The sequence below is a fragment of the Halyomorpha halys genome, unplaced genomic scaffold, assembly GCF_000696795.3.
Source record: "Halyomorpha halys isolate HHAL.00 unplaced genomic scaffold, Hhal_1.1 Scaffold213.1, whole genome shotgun sequence".
Classification (NCBI taxonomy): domain Eukaryota; kingdom Metazoa; phylum Arthropoda; class Insecta; order Hemiptera; family Pentatomidae; genus Halyomorpha; species Halyomorpha halys.
In genome coordinates, this window is record NW_027116617.1 from 1,549,502 (window position 1) to 1,556,490 (window position 6,989).

At 33.0% G+C, this 6,989-nt stretch overlaps 1 long non-coding RNA gene across 1 annotated transcript in view; it reads left to right on the forward strand.

The window, feature by feature from the left end:
* The first annotated feature begins 1,608 nt into the window (after window positions 1-1,608).
* Window positions 1,609-6,989, forward strand: part of LOC136797262 (uncharacterized) — a 44,758-nt gene continuing 39,377 nt past the window's right edge. Inside the window, exon 1 of the long non-coding RNA XR_010845112.1 lies at window positions 1,609-1,704. This is a non-coding gene — a long non-coding RNA (uncharacterized lncRNA). The remainder of the gene's footprint in view (window positions 1,705-6,989) is intronic.

Here is a 6,989-nt window from a genome sequence, read left to right on the forward strand (position 1 = left end):
TGTTTTAAACATTTTTGCTAGTTAAGGTCGGTCAAGATAAAATAACGTGAATGCGAATAAACGTGAAAGAAGGCTTAAAAAAAAAAATACTGTAATTCCCTCAAAAAATAATTTTCAGCAGTAAGTATTGTTAAGAAGCTTAAACACGGTGAAGAAGTTATATACATATAATATAGTTGTGTAAATTACTCAATCACTGAAGTTACTTATGTTGGTAAAGGAAAAAAATTTAAAGCACTTCCTGCTTTGATAAATCGTGATTAATCCATTTGTGATTCTTTGATATCAGTATCAGTGCTCGGCCCTTCAACTATTCGCCAAATGCTCTCATACAATATGAATGTGACGTTAAAGGTAGCGTTTATATCAAGCACAATCCACAGAGGCAGTGCAAAAACACTTTCTTCAAACTTGGATAAGTTCGTGGACACGAAATGTGCATTGAATACTACAACTAAATCGTTAAAAAAGAAAATTCCTTTTCCTCTAGCAACTGACCAGAAGTTTCAATTTTTCGTGACTACAGAATGCACCTACGTAAAGGTTTCGAGCTATGACGACTGAATGAAGCTAATGCCATAGTAAAACCTTTAAGGAAGTGGTCGCACTACCACTTTGGTAGTCTTTCTTTTATCACAGACCAAAAGTAAGTAAAATTTATTTTGGCAATAAGAAGTTATCGAGGATTTTCACCGTATTCTTGCAATATCATATCGTTCCAGAGGCCAGAATAAAGCAGTTAATGCACTGTCGAAGACTTGTTCCATTATTTCGGATTCTGAAAGGCTGAATAAACTTCACAATTCATCATGCCACCCTACCATTACAGAGATGTTCTATTACCAGGAAAATTACGGCACCCTGTCGTATTTGTGATAAATTCAAACCTAATTTCCTTAAAAGAGGCGACGGGACCTCAATAAAAGATAGTTCTTTTGAGTTTCTCAGTGGGATTCCCTCTCACCATGGCTTAAGAAACCAAGACCTGTCTTGATGAGAAATCTTACAAGGAAAACAATGTTCGATCCTCTCCTAAAATAAATCTATCTCATAGGGGCAAACTCAATACGTGTAAAAAGACCTCCGTAACATTTACAAGAGACCTTGCATCACCAGGCGAATAATCTGAATTTAGCACATCGGAACAGTAGCTCTCTGTTTAAAAAGAGGACCAACAACTCCTACGTCCGTTCGATGAAAAGATCATGGCTCAGAGGGTATATTTAAAGAATTCAATAAAACTGGTAGATCGCCAATTCAGAATTCCTCAAGAGTCACGGAGGAGCATCAAGTTCAAGCAAGATCAAGGGAACTAGACAGCCTGTAAGTTATCTCAAAGACATCGACAAAAAGTAGGCAGCACAGAGGTAATGCTATAGGAATTACTGATGATCCTAATATCAGATAATTACGTGTTTAAATGTTTCGATTTTTGTTGTTTCATGATTTTTAGAGATAAATTAAACACCACTGTTGGTAAGTTTTAACATTTTTTCTTTTTTTTGACATGGAGACTATAATCCTATTGCTATGAAAAACAAAACAGGATCCATAAATTGAATCTCTAATGCGAAATCTTGATTTCTTATATTCATATGATGTTAAATATACAGCTAATATTACAGTTACTTATCTCTTAGTGGTTTCTGGAAATTTATATTCTGTTAATCTATGATGTGTTCATCACGTTACTGAAGATAGAAGGTAATTTTAGATAATAAAAATAATGTTAATGAATAAGAATAAACTTAATTATTAGGATTTAATATTTTAAAATACCAGTAGAGGCTGTTACTTTCTCTTATCTGATTACTAATTGTAACATTAACTTATTTTTATAGCTACCGTACAATTAGCTTATTGTTCTACAATTGATCATACTTAAAAAATATTAGTTTTGTACTATAAATAAAAATAATTACTTTTGTTATAGTCTTATGGGAAACTTCAGGTGTAGTTTTCATGACTTTTAACATGATTTTAGAAAAATAAATAGTTACATTAACATTTACTGTTAGTGGAGAGATACAACAATAAATACAAGAAAATATTACATCATGCTTTAGAGTAAAACAGTTTGCTATTGATTTAATACATATTATAGCTGGTCAGTTTCGTAATATCATCAGAATATGATATTGATGTATACATTAATATAATTTTTTATAGCTTGTATTATCAGTATCTTCTAAAGATAACGTTAGTAGTAAATCTTCCCACCTCCAACATAGTTCTTCCTATCCTTCTTCTGTTGATTGGTTTTGAATTGGGACTAGCCTCAGTTCTGATTCTCCTTACTTCTTGTTGGCTAATATAAATTCTGGAGACCTGTCCAATACTTCATTAGTGTTTATTACTATACTTAATGCTTTTTTTCTCTCCTATACAATCTCTTCTCATCATTAACAAATTAATTTATGGGTTTACTGGCATAAATCCATTATTTCTTTTTTTTTCCATATATCTTATGCTCTTTGCAAACACACCTGTCTGCTTTAAGCTATATTTTCGGCAATCCTCTCAGTCTTTTCTTCTCTTTCTGCTCAGTTTTTTTATTGTTAACTAGCCAGTGCTGAGTTATGATTCAATAATCCCATCACAGCCTCATTTCAGAGTACATTTTCATATACCTTAAAATAGAGTGTGATGTATTTATTGACATTGCCATTAAGCTTTACAGTTTATTATGCACTAGTTCATTTTTCAGAGTCACTGATATTCTCCTTTTTTTTAACAATTTGTAGCGGTTTACTAGGGTGCCATAGAAAGTAGTTCATCAATTACTTACTAGGTTGCACACAGACAAGCCTCACTATGTCAATAATATTTAAGAAAATCATTATTTTATAAATAACATTATTAGTTGTATAAGTTTTATATATTTTTCTGTAAATATGTTATGTATTACTTTTACTTTTAATAAGGTAACTAGATGGAAATCAACTGATTTAAAAAAAAAAAAAAAAAAAAAGGACGAGGCTAATACAAACACTTCCTTGCATCATTTTCAGTATCAATGGTTCAATGTGAGGTTCTCAGCATATATTTAACAAAAGCAGATCCTGTATTATTAGGGCTTATTTACTAATTGTCTTTCTATCTTTATTTCTAGGTTTATTTAAGTAGATAATTCTTTATTGTGTATCAATTAAGTTATTGTAGCTGTTTATTAAGCACTAGTTTAATCTATCCAAGATATGTCAGTCAAAAGTATATAAAAAAAAAAGAAACTCGACTCTCATTCACTGACATTATTTATTTTTCTGTACTATGTTTATAAAAAATCTATCAAGGCCTTTTGTGAGAAACTCTTTAATTCTCATAGTATGGTACGGAATCTCCTCATTACCTTCCAGATACCAGACAGTTCATGGTACTATTTTAAGTGTATGAATGATTTTATTTGTCTTGTTCGCATGCCTTACTTTTTCCAACAAGTGGATCTCAATTATTCCATCCTTTGAAATGAAAATCAATCTTTATTCTGGGACACTTGGTCCCCTACGAATAACAATTAGGAACCATTTTAGATGCTTTTATTTGGCTTTTGAACATAAATAATTAAATATATCTATCGCAATATTTAAATAAATTAAAATATGAACAAAAATACATATTTATTTACGCTTATAATATTTTAAATTATTTACAAGTTTACAGAAGTTTGATAGTCTAGGAGTTGGATATATAGTTGATATTTGAATGAAGTTAAGGAGAAAGCTTTACAGATGGATAAGAGTAAGGAGTTCCAAAATGACGTAGCTCGGATAGCAAAAAAGGTTGGGATCTTGTGTTTAATAGGTGAATGGATAAAAGTAGGGTTAAGAGGTCAATAATATAGGAAGGTTTTTTGGTTATTAGGGTTTGGAATATAAAGTATTGTCTCTGGATGCAGGAATAGAGCCAGCTTTGCTCAGTATTGTAATATGAGATATGGGAACACCTAGGAATGCTGATTGATAGTTGAAATGTGGGAGAATAAGGGAGGATACTAGAACTTTGAGGAAATGAATCACGGATGAAATGAAAATGAATCCTTATGCAGAATCAAAAATAATGCTATGATGAAGGAAAGCAAGACAGGCCACATTACCTGCATTACTTCCAGATAGACCATCGTAATATTTATTTTTTCTCCATTAATTAAAATGGGAAGTGGATAATTCTTTGTTTCATGGTACCAATGAGTTTTGACCTTCCCTTTAATTTACCCTAAATCTATTGCATCCTAATTAAATTAAATTAAATTAAGATTTAAAAATAAAAGTATACACTTTTTTACTAAATGTTATATATTCATCAATATAGTGATTTATGGGGAAAAAACCACCCTTAAAATTTCATAAACATTTTAATTATTGATTGGATAATGTGTTAGACCTAAACTGTCCATTTTCAAATCCAGTCCCTAAATCATTCATTAAATACTTTCAACAATTTTTAACAAATATGACTTTGTTTAATAACACCTTTTTCTTCACCTTGGTTTTCTTTTCATGTGAAGGAGATTTTTTCCTCTCCTCCTGGAAAAGTGGTCAACATATTCCAGATATGATGATATATCCAGTTCTTGGTCAGGTGCAAGGTCTCGTACTTCTAGATCTTAGTGTTCCTTCATTCTAACAACATGGCTGAACCACTTCAGCTGACAAGACTCTCGAACTTTCTTCATCTAGAAGACTCTCTGATCCTCTCATTGTAGATGCAGTACCTTCTTGTTCTTCCAGCTACTCTTCGGAGACCCTCATTTCTGTCGCTGTCACTCTATTTTCCTGTTTGTTAACATCCAACTTATGTCTCCTCATAGGAGTACAGGCAAGTACTGACTTAAAAATCTAGAATTAAATGTTCCTGCCTACTTCTCACTTCCAAATTACAGTATTGCAAATCTGTTAGTTGATGAAGTTTACCTTACTTATCCTGCAGAGGATTTCTGAATCCACATTTCACAACCGTTCTACAACTATTCCACCGAAATTCGAGATTACTTCTATTTCTTTTCTGTTACGGTATAATTGAAAATCTTCCTATACCCTTGTTATTTGTAAGATCTTAGTCTTGCTAAAGCAGACAAGCATATCTTTTCTACAGGCATTTTGCAGCATTCTGTCACTATCTGCTGATTTCTTCACCCCTGAACATCCTATCGGTTCACCTTTTGCAGATTGTTACCTATCTCATCTATATATAATATAGATAGCAAAGGGCTTACACTATTGCATTGTTTGACCGTCCTACTGTTAAAATATCTAGACTCGTGTCCTTTTAGACTAACAATTCCTTTTGGATCTGTTAGATAGACTTATTCGCTATCAGGCTTCCTGAAACTTTCTTACATCTTAGTGTCTTCCATATTTTGTTACTTAAGGAGTCAAATGCTGTTCGAAGGTCAAAGAAAGCGATGTACATGATTTTATCCTGATCCCAGGATTTTTGCAGTATGTCTTTGATGAAGAATATGTGATTCTGTGCTAGTCTTCCTGGTTAGAAACCTGCTTGCTCCTCTCCTATTTTTCCTCTGTTTCCCCAGAGGTTTTAGTTTACTTTCAAGGATGGATGTACACAGTTTGTTTACCACAGGAATAGACAGAAATGGGAAAAAATTAGCTATAGTTGAAACTAATAGCTGATTTTTGCCCAATTCTGGGGATAGACTACTTATTAATTAGAGGATTCAACCTGACTACTTTTCTTGTGTATCGGAATTATTACAATATATTTCTATTCCTAGGCTTTCTGAAAAAGTATTTAGAGAGATCTCACTAAATCCATCTCCTCATACTTAACAAACTCTCCAACTACATTATCCTATTCTGGAGCTTTTTCTATCCTTATTTTTTTTATAGCTAGTTCAATTTCGTCCTCCTCATTGACCAGAACCTTGTTCCAACATCTGTTCTTACTGTAGGATATAATATATTCATTTCTGAACTGCTTTTAGAAATGTCTCCTCTTTACATCCAGAATGCACTTATCTCTATGTCTTATTTCTTATCTTTGTTGGCCTCTCAAAAGTTTTTAATTTTTACTCTAATCCTAGATCAGTTTCTCTCTATATTCTTCCCAAGCCCAGACTTCTTTTTTACTATTTTTACTTATCTTTCCATGCTACTTTCTTCTCCCTAACCTATATTTTGAATTCTACGCTCCACAATGTAGTGTGCTTGGCTTTTTTAGATACCCACTTCACTCCATAGATCAGCATAGATGACTCCAGAAAACCATCCTTGATATGGTTCTAGACACTGTCCATGGTTGCACCCATATCCAATTCCTGTTGTCTTCCTCTTGGTTCATTTTCTTATTACTGGCTAATATAAGAGTCGTGTAGTTTTATCACCCAGATCCTGTCATATGCTTTTGGCTTCGTCTTGCATTCCTTAAAAACCTGTATGTAATATAAGGCATAAAAGATATATAATACTGCCAAGATATAAATATGTGGAATTTTTATGTACATATAAACATTTTTTTGGGGGGTTATTTTCACAGACTCTGAAGATCTTTGGCAGTGTAACGTAATCATCTTCCAAACATTATTGTTTTTGGAAGTACAGATAGCCTGAGGGTGTAACCCACCTCTCATAGCTATGAACCATAGTTTCGATAGAGCAGGCAACTCCATGACCAATCCCTTTGGGACCAGTGTGGCAGTGTTCTCAAATACTCACTCAAATTAAAATGTTCAAAAAGTGAAATATTGGTCTATGCTATTCCTTTAGACTGTCCATATCTGAAATAGACTGTCCATAAACTAAACCTCTAAGTTGCTATTCAACATCCTGAAAAATTACAAACAATTCCCATAGAAGACACAAGGGATAGAGTCATAAATTATACACTCAGTTGGTGAGTTGCCTCCAGTGGACTGATAGGCCTCACAAATCTAGAGAAGAGGGGATAGAAGTATGGTTTCTGTCATTAGTTGTCACCCATCCAAGTACTGACTATGCTCAATGTTACTTAATTTCAAATGCCTATTGCAAGTG